This window comes from Symphalangus syndactylus, chromosome 3, assembly GCF_028878055.3.
Source record: "Symphalangus syndactylus isolate Jambi chromosome 3, NHGRI_mSymSyn1-v2.1_pri, whole genome shotgun sequence".
NCBI classification, from domain to species: Eukaryota; Metazoa; Chordata; class Mammalia; order Primates; family Hylobatidae; genus Symphalangus; species Symphalangus syndactylus.
The window spans coordinates 152,112,659-152,127,074 of NC_072425.2; positions in this window are offsets into that span (position 1 = coordinate 152,112,659).

Consider the following 14,416-nt stretch of genomic DNA (forward strand, 5'->3'; position numbering starts at 1 on the left):
TATACATATATATATAAAAAAACTATATATATATATATTTTTGGGACGGAGTTTCGCTCTGTCACCCAGCTGGAGTGCAGTGGCGCGATGTCGGCTCACTGCAAGCTCCGCCTCCCGGGTTCACACCATTCTCCTGCCTCAGCCTCCAGAGTAGCTGGGACTACAGGTGCCCGCCACCATGCCCGGCTAATTTTTTGCATTTTTAGTACAGACGGGGTTTCACCGTGTTAGCCAGGATGGTCTCGATCTCCTGACCTCATGATCCACCCTCCTCGGCCTCCCAAAGTGCTGGGATTACAGGCATGAACCACCGCGCCTGGTCTCTATTTAAGTTAGCTCTGTCCAGGGCAAACCAGCATTTCAAAGATACAAACTGTTTTTGCAAAAAACAGGTATACACCTATCCATAGTGCAGATATTATGTCTACTTATTTCTCTCTAAATAGATCTTTCATTTTAACAAGTACTTCACCTTCACAAAACTTAGTTGAGTCAGTGAACTCTTATCCAGATGCTATATCTTGGCCAGATTATCGAGAATTAAGCCTCACAGATAGGCTGTTTCCATTTCCTTTAACAAAGTTTATCAGCCCTGAGTTACTTCTTGATTTCTTGCCAGTGGCATATAATGATGACTCAGCCAAGTCAGTTCCCAGAGTTGGACTCTTTTTTTTCTTATACACAGGAAACTTCTTTTCCAAGAATACTTGTTCCAGTTGCTCACAATCTTCATAGGTGATGATTATAGAATGACCTATGTACTTTCAATGTACCTTCAAAAATGAGATCTGCAGCTGGATAAGACGTGTGTGTGTGTGTGTGTGTGTGTGTGTGTGTCTTAGTAGACTTAAACCGTTCATTGAATAAGAAGCCTAGTTGATAGTGTAAGGTGAGAGTTAGAAGAACAGGGAATTATTTGGTTTAAGGAATTGTGAAGAAATGTGCTATGCCATTAAAATTTTTCTCTACTTTTGTGTTAAATCTTAATTTTGTGCAGAATTTACTAAGCTGCAGGAAACTGTCAAAATTGACTCTTGCTAAGTTCCATATTGGTTTGTAATTATCTTAAAACAAAAGTTGGTTGATACTAAAGTGCAATTTTTCCTCTAGCTTTCATAAATTGAGACAGGTCTTTTTCTCACCCTCCACATACCTATGGCTGTAAGCCGAGGTGGTTGTTCTTGGTTCCTGTTACAACTTCTAGACTGTTAATTTCTCCGCTCCTTGCAAATTAGACTGTTCCTTTGAAACTCAAACCCCTTGGAAATATCAGCCATGCCCCTTTGGTATTACCATCATCAACAGACCTCCCTCCTGGGCACTCTGGTCTTATTTATTTTTTTTTTTTTGAGATGGAGTCTTTCTCTGTCACCCATGCTGGATTGTAATGGTGTGATCTCGGCTCACTGCAACCTCCTCCTCCCGGTTTCAAGTGATTCTCCTGCCTCAGGTTCCTGAGTAACTGGGATTACAGTTGCATACCACCACACCCAGCTAATTTTTGTATTTTTGGTAGAGACGGGGTTTCGCCATGTTGGCCAGGCTGGTCTCGAACTCCTGACCTCAGGTGATCTGCCTGCCTCAGCCCCCCAAAGTGCTGGGATTACAGGCATTATCCACTGCACCTGGCCTCTTGCCATTTATTTAAGGCTTTAGATCTTTTGCTCAATATCATCTTCAGGCAAGTTCAGCCATCATTTTAGTGGCTCAGCTTTCACGTGAAAGGACCAGTACAAACTTCGGTTCCCCGTTTTTTGACATCTTTATTTCCATTACTTTTTTTCTTTCCTCCACTTTATTGTCATCAAATCTGAAACATTTTCTATAAGGGTATGTACCACCAGGATCTAGATGCAAATATTCTGCCTCCTGGACATCACTCCTTGCCAGCTCGTTGGCCCAGATGTCCTCATTCCTACAACCCTTCATTTTCACTGAGACTCTCCTTAGGACATAGCTGCTGCTGCTCCCTCACGATCCATCCGTACTCTCTTGCTTTCAGTGTCCACGTTTTCCTCCTCAAATGCCATAGTTCATTTTTAGCATTCCCTTGCAACTACCCTGAGCTTCATTTTCCCACAATTTATTTGTTTCTGTTTCTCTTCCCAAATTTTAAATGTTGATGTTTCTAAGGGTTCTGTCCTAATTGCTCTTCTTTTCTCTCCACACACATGCTCTCTCTAAGCTCTAAACACTACTAAACAGCTAATAATTTCCAGTCTTAGAGTTTGGTCCAGGCCTTTATTCTGGGAGTTGATGATTTACGTGACAATAGCACTCGAATAATTCAGAGGTTACATGTCCTGGTTTCCCACATGTCAGTAAGTGGCACTGCCAGCCATGCTAGACGCTTATAAGTCATTTTTGGCCCTTCCTCAATATTCTGACAATATCCAATTCAACATTCATTTAAAAAATATTTTGGTTCCAAATACATCTGTAATTTCCTCCACCTCTTTTGATTTCCAATGTCCCCAGCCTAGCCAGAGCCACATATTTTCTTACCTACGCTTATTTTCTTAGGTCATCCTTAGTCAACCTACTTGAATTCTTATCTCCGACACCCTGTTAGCTACAGAGAAACCAAAGTGATCTCTTAACATGTCTTTCGGTTTCCAACTCTCCCACTTTTCTGGTGTACTTGGACTAAGATTTATGTTCCTCATCATTACTAATGAAGACCTGTACTGTTTCACATATCCTTCTCTTTCAGCCACGTCTCACATTAGTCTTTCTCCCTTCTGTACTTCATCCAGATTCCTACTTTTCAGTTTTTCATTTCATCCAATTCACAGGTTTCTTCTACATGCCAAGATCTTGCTCATATATTAGGGTCCTTGAACACTGGGGGTTTTTCCTAAAAGACGAATCTTTCTGTATTGTATGAAAAGCTAACTCTTTTTATTCTCAGGTCTTAGCTTAAATATTCTCACTTGAAAGAAGTGGTTAGAATCTGTATAATCCAAATTAATATTTCTTTTTTTCTTTTTCTTTTGAGACAGGGTCTTGCTGTGTCACCCAGGCTGGAGTGCAGTGGCACAGTCTTGGCTCACTGAAACCTCTGCCTCCTGGGTTCAAACAGTTTTCCTTTCTCAGCCTCCTGAGTAGCTGGGACTACAAGCGCACACCACTACACCCGGCTAACTTTTTTATTTTTAGTAGAGATGGGGTTTTGCCATGTTGATCAGACTGGTCTCAAACTCCTGGGCTCAAGTGATCCATCCGCCTTGGCCTCCCAAAATGCTGGGATTACAGGCATAAGCCACCATGCCCAGCCCAAATTAATATATCTATATATAAAAATTATATGTATGAATCTTATATAATCTGAATTAAGATTATATCTAATGTTCGCCCCAACACCCTTGTTGTATATTCAGTCCCTTGCTTCACTTTGCATGTGAACACATTTTTTAATAATCTCTTCTCTTTGCTCAGTTGGATTTCTGTGCCTGTCTTCGTCTTCAGAATTGAAACCCTAGGAGTACAGGACTGTGGCTTTCTTATTCACCACTGCAGCTCCGTAACTAAGAGAGCATCTGATACATATGTGTGAAGGGAATTGGTTAAATATAGACCACTAGGTCCAGTGGAGTCCACAGCCTATTCACTTCATGTAGTTTCCAAGAAACAAAGGCTTCTTAACATATATTAGTGAATGAGATATGGGCCAGGGTATCTGGTCTGGCTGGAGATGGCTTAACTTTGAGTTCACTTGAGAGGGTATCAGTGTGAGCAGGAATGCTTTCACTCACTTCAAGAATTGCATGGTGTTGGCCAGGCGTGGTGGCTCTCGCTTGTAATCCCTGCACTTTGGGAGGCCGAGGCGGGCGGATCACGAGGGCAGAAGATCGAGACCACGGTGAAACCCCGTCTCTACTAAAAATACAAAAAAAATTAGCCGGGCGCCTGTAGTCCCAGCTACTTGGAGAGGCTGAGGCAGGAGAATGGCGTGAACACAGGAGGCGGAGCTTGCAGTGAGCCGAGATTGCGCCACTGCACTCCAGCATGGGTGACAGAGCGAGACTCCGTCTCAAAAAAAAAAAAAAAAAAAGAATTGCATGGTGTTTAGGGGGAAGAATCACCCTGCTTCTCTGGGGAGACATGAGGGCTCTGTGGCTCCTGTGGGCTCTCAAACTGTTGGAAGATGACTGCTAAACCTGAGTTTTCAGGTCTCCTAGTTATATTCATTTAAACTTATAGATGATTTGTCACTATTTTAAGTTGTTTTTCACTGAAAAGTCAGTCTGAATATAGAGCCTTATTTCATTCAGATCAGAAAAACTGGGTTTTGGTGAAATCTGTTTATCTATAATTTTTAAGTAAGTACAATTTTATAAACCAGTTATTCCTAACTTGAGAGGCCTGGAGGATTTATTACAATGTGTATTTCAGGGCCACATCTGCAGAAGTTTTGATACATTTCCTTACTAATCCCCCTGACAGCACATTTTAGCAGGCATCCTGTGTTATTCAGAAGCAGAACGTTTATGCACCACACTTTGGGAGAGAGAAGTGCATGTTATATTACCATTTAAAGATGCCTGGTTCTTGTGGGGCAAATTGGCAAATGATTTATCTGAACTAATGGCAGAGTGGAATTTTAATACTTTAGGGTTTTCAGGAATCTTAGAGCTGTTTTCATTTGTCTCATACCTACAGCCTGAACCTTGAAGACATTAATGAATTTGTCACAGAAATTAAATTGGGCCAAAATTTACATTTGCAACCCATGTCTGTGCTCTTCATTCTAAAGCACAATGGCCTAGAGTCATATTTTAACCTCTAAGTTTTATCTTATTAAAAAATAAAATAAAATAAATAATTGTAAATACATGCATGTATTATACCTATATATACAATTTATATACATTACAATATTAATTTGAATTACACATGACATCACTAGTAAAGGCCAGTTACAGTTTAGACTGAGATAAGCCCTGTGAGAATTTACTAAGGTCAAAAAGACTCCTTTTAATAGTGACTCAGTGGCACCTACTCTAAGGACAAAGGCTCCAGTATGTATCCTAATCTAAGTTATTACTGAATGTGAGTCCTGTGATAGCTTCTAATGAAAATTTTCCATTGAAAAAAATCAATGTTAATAACTGGAACTCGAGAGCTGTAATGGGTTCTGCTGTGTTTTTCGGGCTTAGACTGTGTGCTATAATATGCTAAGAAGAGGAGTTGATGACCTGTGAGCTCTGGTCACTTCCTGATCTCATTTGATTCTTTGGTCTTTAGTTTTAAAAGGGTGATCAGAGAGGTTGCTTTACAATGGAGAAGTTGAACAAAAGGACCATCAACCTGCAGGCTCACTGTCACAGCGCAAGTTTCACCGGATAAGCATTTTAGTAAACAGGACTATTGCCAACAGCAATACTTGCAAGGAAGCTTTGTTCCAGAGAGGATTTTTTTTTTTTAAAGAAGCTGCTAGGAAAACTGACACTAGAAGCTAACTAGAGTCACTCTTTCTAGATATCAATGAAATTGTAAGTCTGAAGACATTACTTACCTAGATACAGAAATGGACTTTATTTAAGAACCAACTTTATACATACCTAATATACCTAGGCTTGTTGATCAAGTTGGCTGGCTGGGGAAGAATAAAACCATCTAGAAGATCCATATGGTGAGAGAAAGCATTCGGGGAGGGCAGAGAGAGACATGATGCTGGCCACAGATAGAACCCAGAGACGCTCTGTGATTGAAGTGGTTCTAGTACCTGGAAGCTTCGATTTGCTCTTATAACGTGTCTAAAGCCATTTAATTCAAGACTACCCTTCCTAGTTGGTACCTGTAGATGTCATGCATCTCCTAAGGTATTAGTCTAGGCTCCACCGGACAGAACAACTACCTGGAGGTAGGTGGTGGAGCCTCCGGACTCCACGACACATTTCACAATGATGTTTACTCCAAAACACTGGCCTAATTGAACTAATCTAGCTATTGGGTAAGGCGAGAAGTAATACACGAACATTCTTGAAGTCTGTTCTCTTTTGCCTTGTGACCTTAAACATTTGAAAGACCAACATGAACACTATTGAATAGAATTGTGTTTCCATCGTCATAACTAATCTGAAAGCCTAAGTTATACCTCTTTCACTGCACATCCAATCTATTTTATGGGCAGAAGAGCACAATGGGCTCAGCTATCCAGGCTTTAGGAGTTATTTTAATCTTTAAAGAACAATAGACACAAGTAAAAGTACATACATAAAGTAGGCATTTTATATTTAATTTTTATTTTCATATGCATGAAAAGTGTGTTCCAAAAAAAGATTAGAGAAGTCCATGGCATGTCTTTCTGGTTAATGTTACTTTATTTTTGGTTCATCTACGCTACTACTTACAAGTTACTTGTTTTTTTTTTCATGGAAAATTTTTTTTAAATGAATTGATTTTACTTTTCATCAGCACAGTTGTTGACTAATACCAAAGTTAGTTAGAAGGTTATGATTTTTACATTTATAGAATGGCAGGGGCAGCATTTAGACAATACATCATAGTAACTTGGCATTTATGAAATATTAGTTTTCCATAAACATGAACTCAGAGAGGAAGGTTACATTTTTTTAAATTATAATAACATTTTGAAAACCATCTGTCCTTTAAAATGTTACTAAAATATATATTGGAACTGGTGTTTTAGATGCCAGTCCTTCCTGAAGAGTGTTTTGAGATTTTTTTCAAATACTGCCTCAGTTCTATATAAAATAGAAAATATTCTGCCTTGTAAAATGACTACTGGATGTAGGTAAGAAGAAGTTAAGGAAATATTACATAAAAGTAGATTTGCAAAGGTAATTTGCTGGAGGATTATTTACACTTTGATGAGTGGATCTGGATATTTTGATACTAAGTGAAAGTGGTTCCACTGGAATTAGAAGGGAACAGAGATCTGCAAGCAGGAGTGAAAAGAATGTGTGTAAGCCGGGCACAGTGGCTCATGCCTGACCTCAGGTGAGCCGCCCACTTCAGCCTCCCAAAGTGCTGGGATGACACGCTTGTTAAGTGGTACTCTAATTAATCAGTAACTTAAACCTCAAAAGAGATTCATTATGTACACAAAATTAATCTTGTGTAATCAAGTGTATAAGTAAAATTAATTGAAGAAATCAAAAAACGCAAGGTGGCTGACACCTGTAATCTCAGTGCTTTCGGAAGTCTAGGTGGGAGGATCCCTTGACTTAAGGAGGCTAAGACCAGTCAAGCAACACGGTGGGACCCATCTCTGTAAAAAAATTAGCCGGGGATGGTGGTGCATGCCTGTAGTCCGAGCTACTTGAGAGGCTGAGGCAAAAGTATCGCTTGAGCCTAGGACTTGGAGTCTGCAGTGAGCTATGATCACACCACTGACTCCAGCCAGAGCAACAGAGGGAGACAATGAGAACACGTGGACACAGGAAGGGGAACATCACACTCTGGGGACTGTTGTGGGGTGGGGGGAGGGGGCAGGGACAGCATTAGGAGATACACCTAATGCTAAATGACGAGTTAATGGGTGCAGCACATCAACATGGCACATGGATACATATGTAACAAACCTGCACGTTGTGCACATGTACCCCAAAACTCAAAGTATAATAATAAATAAATAATAAACCACAAAACACTTGTAATTCCAAATCCAGATATATAAACCACAGGAATACTTAGATAAACACACGTTATACACACATATAGTATATGTATGATAAAATATACTTGTATGTTCAACTTGGGAAAGGTTGATGATTTTAGAAACAAACTAATAATTCTATTGCCTTGTGCTCTAATGATTTTCAATTTGAAGATTTATTTGGGATCAAATACATGAGGCTCCATATACAAGACATCTTTCTTTCCCCTCTTCTCAGCACCATTTTTTGGCTGATTATTGGACTACAACTGGGAGATCTAGAACTAAATTCCTGCTTACTGTTTACTTGTTCAGAGCATAGGTTTTGAAATCGTCCTGTTTTGCCTCAGTCTCCACAGTGGTACCTACTAACCTCATGACTAGGGGATAGTGTAGCATTTCTCTAAGCCTTGTTTTCTTAGCTGTGAAGTGGTAAATTTTGGAAGTGCTTTGTTCATAGGATTTCTGTGAAAACTGAATTGGGTAAAGAATGTAAGGCATTTAGCACAGTCAAATAAACTGGATTACAATAACTTTTCAAGGAGTGTTTATTAGTACTTAAACTGCCATTGTCATCAAAATTCTGTTTTTACATATGAACTTAGAAATGTCATTGTAACCTTCTCAACTCATTTGGTCATTTAAAATAGAGAGGTTGAGTTAGGTGTTTCTTAAATTTCTCTTTAGCTCTGATACTATGAGTCTGACGTTAAGTAATGCAAAGTTGGTAATTAAATCTTCCCCTTTCGTGATGTAGGAGAAAGGCATAAAAAATTTCTGGGTGACTGGATTCCCTTGCAAGTTTATTAGAATTGTAATTACGTAGCATTTTGAATAAAGCGTTCATTCTGGAAATCATTAAGTTTATTTTTCTTAACTCCGTATTTTGTCAACTGTGGAAAAATTGGGATTTAGGAGTAACCTCTGATTTAAAATTCCACCTAGTAACCATTTAAATTGTAGTCTTGTAATTTCCTAACTTTGGTCTTGAAGGTGTTTATCATTCTTATGCGTTATTATACTGTATTATATATTTATGCAACATAAAATGTATAGTTTTAACGATTGCACATGTTTACATATGAAAGGTGTAGTTTTGAACTTATCATTATTAAATTTGCTAATTTTGCTTCACTATTCATTTTGGACACTTATCCATGTTAGTACATGCAACTCAAGTTTATTCTTTTGAGCTACTGTATATCATTCAAATGTATGAATAAATAACCTTGCTTTGGTGGACATTTAAGTATTTTCATGTATCAGTATGAAAAGCAGTTTCAAAATGAACATTCAGATATACATTGCATATATGTGTATAATATTTGTATATATGAAGGTTCCTGTGGGTCATATATCTGAAATCAAAATTACAAGTGTTTTGTACCTTCTATAATTAATTTTACTCTCAATTTTAAGTAAACAAGATTAGTTTTTGCACATGATGTATCTCTTTATTCAGTTAAAATTACTGACATAATTAGAATACCACTTAAAACTTGAGAATATTTTCAAGGGTATTTATGCAAAACTTACATAAATGTGTTGAAAAGTCCTTTTGTATATATGTAGAGATTACATGGTATGTTAAATTCATCAATTTGCCTAAATATCAAGTTATACTTAAGTAGTGTCCATACACCATGCTTTTGCTTGACTGAACTCCAATATGTATATCCGGAGTACTTTTTAACATTCATAGGTTAAGTGGCCTGTTTTGGAAAATGATATTAAAAATGTAATTCAGATGAATGCTTAAAGATTAAAAATGAATGAGCTTTCGTATTAATCATCAATATGACAACCCTAAAGGGAAGCATGATTTTCAAATGTACCTCCTTGTAGGCAGGATAATTCAGAAATGCACAGTGCATATTAGATATGGGATTTGAGTCATAGTGTATTTCTCTAGGAATGTAATTTATTGTACTTTCACATCCACCCCACTGAATATGCAGAGTTTAAGATGCAATGGCCAGAAGACATGAGCGTGTCACTAGAAGGCTGTGTACGTGGGCTCCGGGGCTGTTGATGATGACGGTGGTCTTTTGGGGTCATCTGGGGAATGGACAAGGCCAAGGTAAGTGCAAGGATTTTCTAATTCTTTGCGAGTTGGATGCGAATTTCACTTTGTGATGAAATTATGTTGAGTCTTTGGTTTGATGTTTAAGCAATTTGTTACAATCTTCCGTCAGGTTTTTGTTACAGGGCATTGTAATATCTCTGCACTAGTTAAATTGAAATAGAATTAGGTGTGAGTAAATGCATCAAAATTGAAGCCATCTTTCTGAAATTGGCTTTTCTCTGTTGTAATTGATAATATGTATATATATGTGAGGTTTTTTGAAGCCATATATATGCGTGTGTCTCTGTTGTAGTTGGTGATATGTATATATATGTGAGGTGTTACGAGGCCATAAATATGCGTGTGTGTGGGTTTTGGGTGGGTGGGTGTGCCTGTGAGTTTGTGTGTGTGGTATTTTACAAGAACACGTAGCATATAAAGTTGTCGTGATTTTGAAGAAAAGTTTTTGGACGTTTGTCTGTTTAGGGTTTTTATGTTTTTGGATGTTTGTCTCTTTAGGGTTTTTATGTTTTACATTTTAAAATTTCAAGAACCTATTCTTAAAGGATGCGATGTTCTTTAGAAATTAAATGAAAAATGTGACGTTTCTCATTCTTCTGCCAAGTGTATTTAGGGGAAATTAATGAGAGAGTGGAGCTGCAAGGTTGTGGCATCCTGAAATGTCTGTTGGAGCGTAGAAAAGGGCCATAGATTTTGGAATAAGGCTTTCAATACTGATTTCATCAATAGCTGTATGGAGTGGTTTGTGCCAAATCTAGTATCTGTGAATGTATTTTGTGATAAGTATTGTATTATTTTTGGAGGTGTGTTGCCTGCTCAGATACAAATTGCAATTCTGTATTTTATGTGATAAAACATCCTGACATCGCTGAAATTTTCTTTTCCTTTCGGGGCAAGTATATTCGGCATTGATTTTCTGCATTTTCAAGGCTTGAAATGAAATCTGTGAGCAGGAAGTTTACAGAGTTATTTCAAGGGATAGGTATATTTCTCCAGATAAAATTGAAAGTGTGCAGTGTTATTATATAATTATGATGAAGTTGAGCTTTGCTAGTTTGAAGTATCTAATAAAGTTTAACACTTTTTAAAAGATCCTTCAAAAAGATCAGTTTTCTTGCCATATGTAATATTGTTCAATGAAGATTTGAAATGAAATAGATATTTTTTCAAAACCACAAATGCATCTGTGCCTTTGTATATGAACAGTTGTATATACATGTAAGCAGATAATACATTTTGTTAATTAAGATCAGCTTTGATTTTAATTTTTCTTTCCTGTCATTCAGAATTTGTATTTGCATCTAATAGAATTCTCATTTTTCTTTTTTGTGATAAAACAAATGTAAAATATATTCAATACACATAATAGTTTTTTTCACCAAAGGTCTGAAACAAGAATATGTAGACAGTAGCTACGTTGGATTTCTGTGGCTATAAGAGTTGTCTATTTCTCTGGTAATGTGTAGAATTACTAAAATGCAGCATGACAACTGTTTCTCTGTAATAGCGATCCAACATGACATGTAGTATTACACAGGGTTGCTAAAACCTTCCTCTGACCATCATTTCCAGTAATTGTGGCTTGTTTTAGATGAGGAATAGGTTATTAGATATTTAAAATATTTGAGAAAAATAGGTATCTTCTCTCTTATTTACCCAAACCCTTTTATTTACTCAATATTGATGGCTCAAGTATTCTATCTTTCACTAGGGACCATCATTTATTAAAAAATGGCCTGAAATCAATTCCAAGTCTAGCTGTAGTGAAGCTTCTAGTGGGAAATGCAAGTTAAGTAATTTGTTTTCTTTCTAAAAGGATAAATTAAAATAGACAATGATTCAAAGAACAAAACAACTTAATAGAAAACATAATGGAATGCTTTGATATTATGATTCAGGGAATTTTGCTTCCTTAGTGGTAGCTAGATTGAGTGAAGGAGATTGCTTAGGTATAATGAGCAAATCTTATAATTGCAAGTATAACACAAGCTGCATATCATCATCTAGCTCAATAAGCCTCAATAAATATTAAATATTACCTTTTAACTTCTATGCAATTAAGCAGAATTTAAAAATAAAAGTTTTAAAAATTAAAGTTTTTATTACTAAGTATCTTTTAAAATACAAATCTCACAGCTCCTTATTGTCAAGAAAAGAACACATGAAAATTTATAAATAAGGTTTTCTCTCTATTAAGTTTACAGTCTTGCATTAAATATTGGTTATTGGGACCCACCATGTCCAAGATTATGATTAAGTATCAATGAATTGTGACTCTTGCAGCAAATATGCATGCAAATGTTATAAGATTATTTTCACATTATTTCACATAATTTCTTAAGCATAATAGGATAAGTAAATTATAGTTTCTACACAAGCTCTTCATATTTATGAATACACCATGTTCAAAATGTTTCAGTCATTGGGGAATCCCAATGTCATATTTATGAATGGATCATGTTCTAAATGTTTCAGTAATTGAGGAATCCCAATGTCATATTTATGAATGGACCATGTTCTAAAAGTTTCTGTCATTGGGGAATCCCAATGTCATATTTATGAATGGACCACGTTCTAAATGTTTCAGTCGTTGGGAATCCCAATGTCTTATTTATGAATGGACCATGTTCTAAATGTTTCAGTCTTTGGGGAATCCCAATGTCATATTTATGAATGGACCATGTTCTAAATGTTTCAGTCGTTGGGGAATCCCAATGTCATGTTTATGAATGGACCATGTTCTAAATGTTTCAGTCGTTGGGGAATCCCAATGTCATATTTATGAATGGACCATGTTCTAAATGTTTCAGTCGTTGGGGAATCCCAATGTCATATTTATGAATGGACCATGTTCTAAATGTTTCAGTCGTTGGGGAATCCCAATGTCATATTTATGAATGGACCATGTTCTAAATGTTTCAGTCGTTGGGGAATCCCAATGTCATATTTATGAATGGACCATGTTCTAAATGTTTCAGTCATTGGGGAATCTTCCTAGAGAAACCATGTGAGAAATTGTAGCTAAGCTCAAAAAATGGAAGGCAAAAATCGATTTAACGAGGAATGTAGATTAATGTCATAGTATTATCGCAACTGTGTGCAACCACTACTTATAAACAATGATAGAAGAAATGCAGTCTGAAATCTGAATTCCAAATAAGAATGTAGGGCCATTATCCGTCTTGGACCCTTAGGGTCAAAATAAGAGAAAAGGGATGAATGGTGGGTTGGAAGTAAGTCAATGATCCTTGTCAAATTTTGTATCTGTCAAGAAAAGCATCTGCTTGAGGACATCCATTTTCCTACTTCTGAATTACAGAATAATAGGTGCTTATCCTGAATGTGACATTCCCTGACGTGGACTCTGTGTCTTTGCTGCTTAGGTGGTGTGTGCATGAGAAAGTGCTTAACATCTGGAAACGGAGACAATCCTTAGAGAAAGATATTCATGAATTTTAAAAGGAAATATACCTACGATGGAAATAAAACAAACAGCATAAATATCTAGCTGTATTTTGTCTTTTTGGTAACTATTACAATATATACATTTTCAAACAACTAACTTCAGCACTGACTTTGGGAGAATCTAGATAAAACTGAACTGACATATAATAAGCATTGGTGTAATTAATAGCACAGCGGGCAGAACCATGGGGGTATTTCCTAAGGAAGAGGGACTATAGAGAGGCAAAAGAAAACCCAGCTCATTCTGGGGAGTGCCAGGAGCAGTTATTATATTCAGAACTGAGAACTTATTTCTGACTCACCAACCCATAGTTCTGGCTGAAGTGCAGTGGTGCAGTCATAGCTCATTCACAGCCCCAAACTCCTGGGTTCATATAGTCCTCTCATCTCAGCCTCCTGGTAGCTGTGACCACAGGTGTGCACTACTATGCCCAGCCAGTTTATTTTATATTTTATTTTCATTTCATTTGTAAAGACTGGGTCTTGCTATGTTGCCCAGGCAGGTCACAAACTCCTATCCTCAAGCAGTCCTCTAACCTAGGCCTCCAAAGTACTGAGATTACAGGCATGAGCCATTGCACCTGGCTCAAAAATATTTCTGTCTTAATGGCTTTAACTAAGAAGTGCTATTTTGGGGATATATTCAATGGTGTGCTGTTTGGGAGTGACAAAAAATAATTATAAGAAGAATGGAACGAATATGTCAGTATGTTTTCAAAAGCAAGTTAGCCCAAGTTTTTAAACAAGCATAATTTTAGAGTTTTTGTAACTAACTTAGGGTTTAAATGTAGCAAAAATTTTAAACATTATCATGAATACACAGAAAATTTTAATCAATTTGGTTTCCAGGATGAATTTACATGCTTAAATTCCTCATTTCAATTTGCTGCTCGATATGAGAAAGTTTGAGATTTTGAAGAAGCAAGTGGTTCTTACAAATGTAGCAAACTTAAATTTTGAGGACAATTTAATTTAACTTCCATTTTTATGACCAGATTTTGAGTCAACTGTTAAGCATTCAAAAAATAAAATCTGATAATATCTGGCAATTCCAATTTTCAGTTTTATTGAACTTCACCATGAAATAATATATAAGGTAAGGGGCAAAATTTTGGAAAAGCAGATCACTTTGTTGTCCTATTTAGCAGGTTCCCAAATTATGCCATCTTGGAATCATTTCAAGTAATTATACGAAGACAATATCTTGTGTTTTGTATTTCATTGTTACCCATCCAATTGTT